Here is a 13764-nt window from a genome sequence, read left to right as displayed (position 1 = left end):
TCTTTAATTTTTTTTTTATATATTTTTTGGTTTTGGGCCAAGCTTTTTGTTATTTTGTTGTTTTGTTTTTTAAGTTTTAATTTTGTTGTTATTTTTTATTTATTGTTATTATTATTTAGTTTTTTTTTGTTTAATGACCAACAATGGATCATTAATGGGTTTTAAGAATATGCTTCTTTATTGGACCATTTTGGACATGCATTCGAGCCGATGCAATAAGCCTTACTATGGAGCTCATATTAGATTATGTAATGGGCTCAAAAAGTTATGGTTAGGGCTGAATTTCAAAATTGAGTTCAAGATAAAATAATAAAATATCTCGAACAAAACTAGTGTTTATAGGTATCCTTCTTTGCATATTTTTGAAGATTAGGAATAATATAAAGACATAAATAACAATTTTATCCAAATATTTCAGAGAAAGTTTTTTTTTTATGTTTATTGTCTTGTTTTTACTATTTTTTGTTGTTTTGTTTTTATTTTGTTGTTTTTTTTTTAGAATATTTAAAAGACTTAACTATTGGAAATGAATTTAAAAACTCATTTAAGCAAAGGCTCAATAACTTTAGAAAATAAAATAGGAAATGATGCCCGAAGGTCTTACAAATCTTGACAATAAAACTAATTCAACTTAAAAGACTTACGAATTTTTCTTGGAGGGCTTAGAGATAACATTCAAAGATCTTATACATCTCCACATTTATGAATGCATGAATGCTCCTCTAAAAAGAGGTCTTGAAACTTTAAAAATTTAAAGCATTCTGCTTGGGGGACTTACGAATCATTTAAATTTTTGCTTGGAGGTCTTGGGAAATTCTTTAAAAATTTAAAGGTTTGCTTAGAGGTCTTGAAAATCCTTCATAAATTTAAGATTTTACCCAGAAGTCTTTGGAAATCATTTTAAAAAATTGAAATTTTGCTCGAAAGTCTTTGAAAGTCTTTCAAAAATTTAAAATTTTGTCTAGAGATATTGGAGATCATTTAGATTTAAGATTTTACCTAGAGGTCTTAGAAATCATTAAAAAAATTTAGGGTTTTGACCAAAGGTATTGGAAAATGTTCAAAAATCTAAAATTTTGCTCGAAGGTATTTGGAAATCATGTACTTATTCTCCAAATCCTAATCACTTTTAGAGTTTGAAATCTTTTAACTTCGAAATTTTCACTTTTCATTTCACAATGTCTTATCTTTTAGATTTGAAAATGCTTAATATTTCAATATCTTTCAGAAGTGTTCCATACAATTTCTTAAGTGTTTTAAATTTCAAAAGAAAAAATTTTCTCTTTCTTTCTTTATTATCCAAAATTTGGCAAACATAACCATGATGTAAAAAACTATTGAAATGATCATGTAGATGCACACTTTACTTCATGCTAATATGTAAATAGATGTTTTATACGAATAAGCAAATATATACTCTCAGTTGCAAATGCAAATGTCTTTTATTCTTTTATGCAAATGTTATATAAAATGCAAATGTTATATAAAATATATCCTCGTTATGTAGATGTATTGTAATGATGCAAGTGTAAATACCTCTTTTCATAATGCAAATGCAAACATGAGGATGCACATGAAAATATCATTTTTCTCATTTTTTTAGATCTTATTTCTACTAACTTTTTTTTCTCATCCAATTAGCTTTTCAACTTTCCCTCGAAAGAGTTTCTTCTTCCATTTTCTCATGTTCTTTTCTTTATGTCTCTACTTAACTTCCTTATGGTCTATTTATCAATTTTTACTTTTTTTTTAACATGTTTTCTTGATTTTTCTTTCATTTTCAACAAGCGTTCATACAAACATGCAACATTTACCACTTAATATGCAACATGTGTCTATACTTAACAAGAAGATGCATCACCATTCTTAAAAAACATGTTTTCTTACAAGGAGACACATTACCATTCTTAAAAACATTTTTTCTTCCTTTCTTTTTTTGTTTTTCCTTTTTTTCAGCATTATTAATTATTTCATGAAAAAAAATCTTTTTCTTTCTTGAATACAAACTGATATAAAGATTCTCACATTTCAATAATTTTATTAAACATGATTTCCTTGTTTTTCACAAAAACTGTGACTAACCATTCAAAAATTTCTCAAAATGGTTAGCAAAATCTACCTCACATAATTAAATTTCTTAGTAAAAAAGAATGGCATATTTGAACAAATGTGACTTTAGGAATCTTTTGAAAGTTGGCATTCTTTATTAGAAATGAAAGAGATGATGACTTTTTCTTCAAATGGGTTGGATAGTTCAACATGTGAAGGCTTCAGTCAATTTTTTTTTTTTTTTTTAAGTTTTATGACTAGAAGGGCATAAAAAAGTTATATACTTTTCCATCCAGGCTTATAAATGAAACATAATAATTTTTTACTAAAGCATAAGTCCTTTAAAAATCAAATAAGTTTGATATTTTCTTTAGCACCTGAATATACCATTTTGATAGATGCAAGGATCAGTTGCAATGGGTTTAAAATTTAGAGAGGATGAGGAAAGAAAGTTAAAATTTTCAAAATCAATTCCTTTTATACATCTTAAATTTTTAGGACCCTTATATATTTGAATTTTTCAAAAGGTCCGGGTTATTTTTGCTTAGTATCAAAAGTGGCCTTGAAGGTTCAAGATTTGCTCTAGATTGCCCTTTTGTAGGGCTTTCACCCTAAAGTCACATTCATCTCTTTCTTTCTTTCTTTTTTTTTTTGTTGATTATCTCACCCTGCACTTAAAAACTCAAACTTATCCAAAATGAACTAATGATCCAAATGGATAATTAGGTGACAAAGAGAGGTAAAAAAAGGTTCATGGCTATAATGATCATTTTTCAAAGAGAAACTCTTCAATTTTAAGCATCTGTGCTTGATCCAATATGGACTTTCATAGGACGTAATGTAGGCCAAGGCTTGGAGTTTTCAAAGACAAGGATAGATAAGCCTAAAGCAAATGTTTAAAGGTAATTGATATCAAGGATCATTCTTTCATTTGAAAGATTCACTCTTGGGTATATTCCCTTTTCACTTGTGCTTTCCGCCCATTATTTCATTTCATTTATTTTGTTCTTTCATTTATTTTTTCTTTCACTTTTTTTTTTCTTTTTGACTTTTCCTTTTTCATTATTTCTTCTTCTATTCTCTGAATGGATTCAAAACTTTTGAAAACTTTTTAAGTTAGGCTTTTGCCCTCAACATACAAGATTCCTTTTTAGAACCATTCTTAACCTTCAAATGCATCCCTTTTGCTCCTCAATGTGGAAGGTGATCCTTACTTAAGGTTTATTTTGAAAGAATTTTATCAAACTTGAAGCGATAGCAAAAGATAAATTTCTACATTCATGAAAGGATGATGAAAGACAACCATTTGTCATTTCAAACATAATCACTTAAATTGAAAAGCAATTCCTTTTAGGAAAACAAACTTGAAAAAAGGTTTTTTACTTTAAAAGTTTTCTTTTTTTTTTTTTTTTGGGAATTTTGGCTTTCTTAACTTTTCTTTTGGCTTTTTTCATTTTGGGCATTTGTTTTTTTTGTTTTTGTTTCTTCTCCAAAATTTTTGGGATTTGTCAAGTTTTTATTTAGATTTATTCAAATTTCTTATGTGCATGATGCCATAATCATTTATCTTTATCTTTTTTTTCCTCACCTATTCTTTTTCTTTTTCTTTTTTTGACATGGCCCCATAACTCATACATTAATCCACTTTGCAATTTATGGAAGGTGCCCCATATTAACAAACCATTTTTAATGAAAGTTATTATAAGAAAAAGGTAATGTGGAATGAACCCGTTTAAGGTGTCAAATGGTTTATGTCACCCTACAAAAAGAGAATGAATAGGTTAATCATAACTCAAGTTATCTTAAGTGCTATGAGGTTTTTTTTTTTTTTTATCAACATGCTCCCTAAACACATGGGCCAAGCCAATTTTGGAGTAAAAAGCTAAAAGTTTAATAAGTCTGAGGTTATTTTACAAGGCTTGGTGTAGCTTTAATTTGAAAATTTTGTAGCTACAGCGTAACTTTCACACATCAAGTTACCACATCTGAATTTTTTAAAATATCATGTATGCCTGATCTTCTAAGAATCTTAATTTTTTTTAATTAGCTATTTCTTTATTCATTGCCTTAAAAAAGGATATCACCCTTTGATATAATAACATTATTAGCTGAAGGCAAGGTTCACAAATTCAAATTCATGACTTTTGAAGAGTCATGGTTGATGGATGGAATCAACTGAATAATTTAAGAACAGGTGTTAAGGCATTTGACAAATTTTTAATAGTGATCACTAGCTCTTTTGAGACTAAAAATTTTCCTTTTATTGCAAAAGGAAACTTTTTTTTCCTTTCTCTTTTCTTTATCCTTTTTCCTTTCTTTTTTTTTTTTCAAGTAGCATTTTTTATTTTATACTTTCAAAAATTAATTATGTAAGGCTTTTATTAATAAAAACAAAATTTTATAGAAAAACTTCAAAGCATCCATTTTTTCTAAAATAAATCTAACTAGATTAATCCAAATAAGTCCTAGGGACACCATACACATGTTGTACACACAAAAAAAGGTTGAAGGTTCAAAAGAAAATCTTTTTATCTTGATCTTTCAAAATTCAAAACCTTCTTTTATATTTTAACTTATCACATTTTATGATTGGATAGAGTCAACTTTTATGTTCTATAAGTTCTAAAGTCAAAGTACTACTCTTGATGAGATTTTTAACCTTTTTCTTCAACTGTCTACATTTTTCAATCGAGTGGCCAATTGCCTCATATGATAATCACAGTTGCCATTAGGATAATAACTTTTTGTTGATGGACTTGGTGTTATTTTTTGAGGCACAAGAATGAGATACCGGCCTTCTATTAGCAAAGGTAAAAGGTGAGAAATAAGGATTGAAAGTTTCTCTTGGTCATTTCTTAGTTTTTTTTTTCTTTATTGGTCATGTGGTAGACTCAAGCGTAGGAACAAGATCATAAGTGGTTACTCAAAGCCCAAATGCTAGCTTGATTGATACAGATATGAGCATTAAAAGATATTACCTATGATAGCGAGTGGGGTTGATGAAAAGAATAAGGATTACATAGGATAAAGTTCTTGGGTAGATGCATTTTAAGTGGGACTGGTAGCACTTCCGCTTTATTCTTTTTCAACATTAGTTGCATCTTTTAACTTGATCTTGCCATTCTTGATTGTGTTTTTATCATTTCCTCAAAAATCACCATGTCAACAAAGTTTTTAGAGACATTCCTAATCATTTTTTCATAATAGGGAGTGTTTAGGGAATTGACAAATAGAATAATGATTTCTTTCTCTATCAGAGGTGGTTGTACTTAAGTCACCATGTCTCTTTATTTGTGTGCATGCTCTTTGAAAGTTTTGGTTGACCTTCTCTCTATGTTCTGCATGGACAACCTATTTGGTGCCATATATTCAATATGCTTGTATTGTGCTAGGAAGGCTTTAGACAAATCTTTTCATGAGTGAATCTTACTTTCATCTAATTGGGTGTACCATCTTACTATAGATCCAATGAGACTTTCTTGAAAATAGTGAATCAACTCGTTATCATAATGACTCGTTATCATTATGAAATGAATGTAATGTAATGTAAATGTGATGCCTATATGATGTATGCAACAAAACTAAAGACTATACAAATAAGATGAATCAATAATCTAAAACAAATAAATAATAGAAATAACATAACAATCATATAATATAATAGAATTTATACAATATCTTAACTTTTAGTGATTTTCTAGAAAGGTAGCATAACTCTACTCTAGATAGGCTTTTTATGGCTCGCGATATTGTAGGTCATGATTTATTTGTCTAAAGGTTTCCAAATCAAACCTGACATCATTGCCTATTATAGACTAATAAGGCACATTAATCCTTACCCATTATAGGCTACAAACAGAAATGGTTCAATCGAGTGCAAGTGTTTCTTTAGCAAATGTGGAGGTTATCACTCATGAGAACATAGCTACTTCATTTCTTCTTAATAAGGACAGAGCTTGAGTTTAGAGCTCATGCATATAAGTGAACATGCAAAAGTGTGCAAAATAATATATCAATCAAAATATCATAAATAAATTACAAATAACAAAATTAAAACAAGATAATAACTTACATGCAATTTATTTTTAGTTTTATATATTTTAGTTTTTGAAAAATTAAAATAAAGGGAATTAAATTAAATATAAATAAAACCAATTAATTCCAAAACTTTTGATAGGGCATGATTAATTTTTTTTGCCTGACTCTTAAAATGTCCCAAATGGAGTTACCAAGCTATCATAACATATTGATCCATAGATTTCATCGCTAGACATAAAAAGTTAAAATAATAAAAGGGGAGTCACCACCAATCTTTTTAAAGGTATGATTAGCCACCTAAAAATTTTATCTTTTTAATGAAACAATAAAACAGGTTTAAAGTTTATTAAAAAGATAATTTTAATATATGAAAACAGGATTGGGTTCAAGAGTCTGTTACGCGTCAATAAGGATTAGCAACCTTACAATGCCTACTTAAATTGGTACCAATTAATCATACGCTATCTATAGTTTTAGACACAAATGATTTTTATTTAAGATTTAACAATAATTCCCTATTTTAAAAGGAAAGAAAACCAATTAAAAATTATTATTTAGGAATTTTGTGAAAATTTTAAATTAAAAAAAATCATATAATTCTCCAATATCTAGGCAAAATCTAAAGATAATCCTTTCCGTTTAAGATTCACTACAAAATTCCTTTAAAAGTAAAAATAATATTCTTTGTAAATGATAATTATTGGTAACTCTCCAACATCTAGGTAGAGTACCAAAAATTATCTTCCTCGGAATGCTATTGTAATTTTATTATATTATTTTTTCAAAAAACTTTTTATGTAGTAAAAATAAAGAATGATATAATTAATGTTAAACATCAATAATTAAAATAAATATATATGCATAATGAATGAAAGCATTAATCTAAAAAAGAAATATATGCAAATAACGATAAGATGTGAATTTAGGAATCAGGTTCTTAAATATAAAGAGACAACCTGAACTCTCTAACCTCTAGGCAAAGTTTGGGTGTGACTACTTATATTTAAGATCTTATTTTATTTTTATTCTTTATTTAATTTTATTATTTAAAATATGAAATTATATGAAAATTCTTAATGAAATAAAATTTTCTAAATACCCCATCACTTAGGCAGTATTTAAGAACAAATTACTTCATGGAAAGTTTGCATACAAATCCTTAAATTTTATGATCATTTTGGGGTTTTAGTTAGACTTAGGGTTTCAAGGTTTTATATAGGTTTTCAACTAGAGCTTCAAGGTTTTGTTTAGGGTTTTACCTAAAGTTTCAAGTTTCACCTAGGAGTTACAGTTTTATGAATTTACGAGCTTCTCTGAAAATGTTCAATATTTATACAAACTTTCGGAACAAGCTAGCTTTTTATGATTTTCAAAAAATTAATTTTTATATTTTTTATATATTTTCTTTTTTATTAATATCTTTATTATTTAATAATTACCCAACATTTAGGTGAAATTATTATTATTTTAAAAGATGACTTTTAATTCTTTCAAACATCTAGGTAGAGATTTCAAAATCTTTATTATTATTTAAAAAAATTGTTATTATTATTATTATTATTATTATTATTATTATTATCTTTTAAAATTTAAAGTGCATGGAGATGAATTGCACAAAAAATAAATCAAAACATGAAGGATTAAATTGCATAAAATTAACATAAGCATAAAATTTAACCAACAAAGAAATTAAAAATGTATGAAATTTAAATTATAATTAAATTTAATCAGCACTAAAGGAATGTGCTCGGACATGAATGATATGAAATATGCATAAAAAAATGTTATTGAGAACAAACAATTTCTTATTTGACTTTTTTGAGGTCCCTTTTTTGTAAAACTTTTCAAATCATGTTTTTATAATATTTAATCATTTTTGGTGTGTTCGAAATCACAGTAGTACCTAGAAAAGTGTGAAATTATCCAAATACCATTAGAGATAATTTTATAATGGGTAATTTTGTAATTTGACATTCATGAGATTGGATTTTCATGAAAATTTTCATATCTCAATTTCATATTATTTCATGATTTTTGGTGCTTTAAAATCCCAAAAATGAGCACGAGAATATTGATTTCCAAGAAAATGGCTTAAAGATCAAAAACTTTGTATTAGGGGTAAAATGAACTTTTCACTTGGTTTTAATGGCTGCAAAAATCCACCCTTTGCAGTGAACAATATGAATTGTTTGATCACACGGGTAATCTTGATCCAATGACTAAAGTTTGCTCCTTTAGATAAAAAAAAAGGTGAATTATGGACCCTTGATGAACTTTTGATCCTAGGATCAATATTTAATATTAATGAGATATTTTAGGACCATCTTTTACAATGAGGAGGGCATTTTTGCATAAAGAACCAGAGAAAGAGCTCGTGAAAAAAAAAAAGGAAAGAAAAAAGAAAATTTGTCTGAAAAAATTTCTTTATGCTTTGCATTCTTGGAGGTATACTTTCTCAACTCTTATATACATTTTATTGCATCCCCATCACATTTTTCATAACATTTTCATATTGTTCCATTCCATTTTCTTTGCTATCTTAAAGGTTTTTAGTTTATTTTTGTTTGTTTAAAGCTTGAACCATTTTCATCCAATTAAGCAATAGTTGGATTGAAGTTGAAATTCAAGCAACAAAGATCAAATCTACCATAGAAAAACCAAGTTAGAGGTTCAACCATGGTGTCCCTCTTGTTGGCTTAACCTTTTCTTGGCCTATTTAATGTTTTACTTGCTTTTCAATCTTGCTTATTAAATGACTAGTTTACTTGTATTTTGTATAAACTTTGCTTGGTTAATGTTGTATGATGGTGTTTAGCTCATGTTTCAATTGTTCATGATCTTTTTGATATTTTTAGTTCGTTTTATGTTTAATGAAATTCTCCTTGTGATATGAATGTTTTTACATGATAGTTTGAAAAGTAAATGAGGTATGCTTGGCTTGAATGAAGTGAAAATGTTATGATGGAATGATAGTGGAGGTTCGGCCAGGGTGGACCTTGGTTGGCTGAACCTTTCTCTTTGTTTTATGGATGATGGTTGTTTTGGTTCATGCATGTGATCGTGTTTCTATGATGAATGACAAGCTTTTAATGTGTTTGAACAAAGTTTACCATGAAAAAAATGTTGTTTTGATGATTGATTTTTGTAAGTTTTGAAGTGGTTTGGTTGGGTATTAATGATGAATAAATGGTGGAACATTCAAGCCAAATTCAAAGTTATTATATGTTTGATTTATTTTGTTCTTAAATTTTCATGCATAACTTGTTTGTGATTTAATTTTGAAAATACCTTGGTTTTTAATTATTTTTCAATCTCATACTTTTGTCACATGCATTCATTAATGGCATTTTTGTAATTTACTTTTTTCACATGTCTATTTCTATGAAACCCAAAATTCCAAATTCTAAACCCTAACCCAAAACCAAATCTTAAATCTCAAACCAAACCTTAAACCTAAAACCCTAAACCCTAAACCAAACCTTAAACGCAAAACCCTAACCATAAACTCTAAACCTTAACCCTGAACCTAGATCCCAAACTCTAAACCAACCCAAACCTCAAAACTAACTCTTAAACCCTAAAATTAATCATGCATTTGTATTTCATCACATGCATTTTTATATTGTCATGCATACATACTGTGTCATTCATGTTGTATCATCATGCATTCATGATGTTTTATTATGTTCATGCATCTCATACATTTGTTTTCAAAATTTGATTTTGAAAGAAAAATATTTTAAAATAAGATAATATCTCCAATAAATATAGTCATCAAGATCTAGCCTAATTATAAGGGAACTCTCAGTGATTATTATTTATCAAATATGTTATCTTGGTTTTTTGGGACAATTTGAAAACCTTTAAATTAGAGAAAATTTTGAAACTCTACCAATTATAGGAGAGTGATAGAAGTGTTTTGATATTTAAGGTGTTTTCATCTTGATCCAAAAGTAACAAAAAAAAGTTTTGTTTATTTAGAAAATTTTGATTTATTTTTGTCTAAAAAAAAAGAAAAAGAAAAAGAAAAGAAAAAAAGAATTAATTTTAAATACTAAGTAAAATAGGACCATTTTAACTAAAATTCAAGTATAACATGTACTCAGTTGGTACCTTTTTCAACGGGCATTGTATAGGTGCTAATCTTTTCCTAAGTGTAATCAACTCTCGAGCCCAAATTTGATTTTGCAGACCATAAATTTTTTCTTTCTATAAAAGTTTTAAACCTATTTTAAACGTTTTATTAAAAGGACAAATTTTTAGGTGGCCAATCACATTCTAAAAAAGATTGGTGGTAACTCCTTATTTTGTTTTTATTAAAAAATATTCTTAGCCCCTGTTTTTCAAAATTTTCCATTCGTCTGATTTTTAAGTCACCCATTTTTGAGTCCCAAGACATTGTGACACCTATAGCTATTAAAATTGCTGAAGGTATGTGTTTTTCATTAGCTCTTTTCTATTTGGGATCTTTTTATATGTGATTAGATTTATATATTTCCAAGACTAATACATCAGTTGGTTGGTATAAAATTATGACATATCGACTTTTCCTTCATTCAAATGTACTTGTGAAAAAATTTAGTGTTTATGCTTTAATACCTTGTTCACATCCTCGACCTACTACTTTTTCATTTAGCCTTCTCTTAAAAAATAATTATAGAGTTTGGGCATGGCATAATTAGACTACAAAGAGAAGTGTTCTTGAAATGCTAGATATAGCTGAAAAGTTTATTTGGTGCCTATGCTTGCAAATAAAAAATGGGTATTGTGATCTTACTTTTTACTATAGCACTCCAAGCCACCCTTGTCCTTAGACACTAAGCAAACAAGAAATTTGAGTTCTATTTTTAGATCAACTATATTATATTACCTTCTATGATAGAGAGCACTAGTGCTGGCATTGATAGAGATTCTCATTTTGTTGAAGTATATTTAATGTGTAGAGTTGCATATCAATTTGGGTATGATCAAATGGTTCCATGTGCTCCTTTAACAACTTTGGGTGAAGATTTCTCCTTTTTTGTTTTTGAGTTTCTTTTTAATGAAGTCCAGAAGAAATGGAAAAAGATTAGGTGTTAAGTTATGTTAGCATTTGATAAAGTTAGTTATTATAGTTATAGATGGCTTGCTTATTAGGATTAGTGTATTTCTTATTGGAAACCTTCTGCATGCCATTGTCTAATTCTAAGAAACATCTTCCAATTCTCAATGTTGCTTAGAGTGACATATCTTTGCGTTTTACATATGTTTCATCCAAGGAAAAAGAAAAAACATGTGAAAATAGAAGAGGAAACCACTAGTACTATTGCTTTTGAGGCTTTATGTCAATTGAAAGATAAATGTGTGCCTTTTTTTATAAATTAAGCTATTTTCACTTTTCTTATTCCTTTATTTTTGTTTTTGTAAAGATGTATATTTTATTTCATGTTTTGCTTTTATAGGGAAAATTTACTTGGAAAGAAAGACATATTTTTACTAATGGTGAAAAGTCTAGTGATGACAAATATGATGATAGAATGATAGTGAATACTTTTTTTATACTAATGATGATGTTGAAAAAGATGATAATAAAGTTCATGTTGATAATTTCCAAGTAGATAATTCTAGATCCTTAGTTGGTATTGATGTTGATGATTTTTGTAATAAGTGTGTTAATGATATTCATAGTGATGAAATTGCAATCTCAAATGCTATTTTCCCTATTTTTATATACATTTTTCATATTATTTTTCCACTATTTTGACTAATGCAAGAGTTGCATCTTTTTTTGATTCTTTTGTAAACTCAAGTTGATCAAATAAATGCTTAAAACATGAAGTTTCCATAAGTTAATCTACAATGGAAAAAGTAATTATATTTGCTGCTTACATGTCATCAGGCTGAGTAGTTGAAGGAGAAAGATTATCATAATTAACATGAATAATTGTATTCACATACCCCTAGGGATTTTGATGAGTTAGAAGTGGATTATTCTGAACTCCATTATTTCCAATCAGCACTTCTCTTGCTTATACCCTTCAATGAAATATTTTACGAAAATTTCTACATTTAGCAACTAAATGACCAACCATTCGATGATAGTCACAATACCTTATGTTAGACTTTTTTTCTGCTATTAATGGTTATAAAACATAGGGTAGATTCATATTTCTATCCCTAATCCATTCTTAAAGTAGTGTTTTCACTCTGTCAATTAGAATTGAGAATGATAGAGAGTTAGTATCATCACCTTGTTTTCTTATTTGATTATCTCTTCTAGGGCCCATATTAAAATGAAGATGTCTTTTTTTTTCTCTTGTTCATTATTAAATTGCATTCACTATAAGAGTACTCCTTTTGGTGAAACGGTTAACTCCTCGTTGCGTAAAAATCATGTTATTGGTTCTTTTTATAGTTTTAACCAAAGTAGCAAAAGTTGAAAGAGGTAAATTCACGAAGTGCTACCTATACTAATCAAACATTCCTTGGATACATAATTTCACTAACTCTTTCTCATCATGAGAATCTTGAATGTCCAACACTTTTTCTTTAAAGAGTTGGATGTATTCCGTGACTTCTCATGTTCTCTTCCCAAGTCAATCAAAGTAATTTTTTCTTGGGTAGAGAAAAATTTTTCTCCAAACGTTTAATAGAGTTAAGTGTAAGATTGACATACCAAGTGTATATCTTTTCAATAAAAGACCTGGAATATTCTTTCAGCTTCAAATCATCATCTAATCTAGCTACTCCAAGAATTCCTACAAATTTCATTACATATTCACAAGCATTTCTAGTCTTGCCATTGAATTGCTTAAACTTAAGACTAATGTAGTCTTTAGGATATGGCTTAGCAACCACTCTAACAAGATAAGGTAACTTAAGATCAAATTTAGAAAAGTTCAAACTTTTGTTTTTTTTCTTCAAGCAACTTTTGAAGTTCTTTTTTCATGACAAAGCCATAAGTTATGGTCAGAAAAAAATTACAATAGAAGTACTAGTAGCTAAGGTGTTGTCCATACCAAGATTTCATTAACACCATGATTAGGTGCATTTGAAATATGTTATCCATTGCCATTCGTAGAAGCGATAACCCCATTTGAGGTGTTTTCATTCCCAACGGTAGTAATTTAGGCTTGAAAGGTTATGACATTGAAAAATATAAGCTGAGAAATAGTTTCCTCTAACTTTTGCATCCTTTCTTGGGAAGTTTGAATCATCTTCATCATTACTTGGATGTAAGCAAGGTCTGAGCATTTTGGTTTCTAGTAGGATCCTTCATTTTTTCTGGCAAAGCAAGATTAAAAAATTATTTTGTTTAATGTAATCACTTCTCCTCAATAGAGTCGCCAAAATGTAAATGAGTTCTTTGGTTGGGTGAGGAAATGTTGCAAACAAGTAAAATGATATATGTTAGGAAACGGCAAAGAAAAATATTAGAACAGACCCAAAAGTGTTGAGTACAATGGAAGGTAGTGGTGAACAATGAAATAAGGCTAGATAGAAGGGAGAAAAGTTTTAGAAAAGATCTTAGGAAAGAAGAATTTTAGAGAAAGTTATGAAAAATCTATCCAAGTCCAAAAGTCCTCAATGAATTGTAAAAATCTATTTATAGGTTTCAAGAATAAGACTTACATACTTGAGTATTGAATAGGAATAATGGTGAATAGTAGGAAAATTGACCATTACAAAAGGTATTAG

This window comes from Durio zibethinus, chromosome 10, assembly GCF_047325235.1.
Source record: "Durio zibethinus cultivar Kanyao isolate XHJ-2024 chromosome 10, ASM4732523v1, whole genome shotgun sequence".
Lineage (NCBI taxonomy): Eukaryota > Viridiplantae > Streptophyta > Magnoliopsida > Malvales > Malvaceae > Durio > Durio zibethinus.
The sequence above is the reverse complement of the archived record's forward strand: the minus strand, read 5'-3'. Positions refer to the sequence as shown.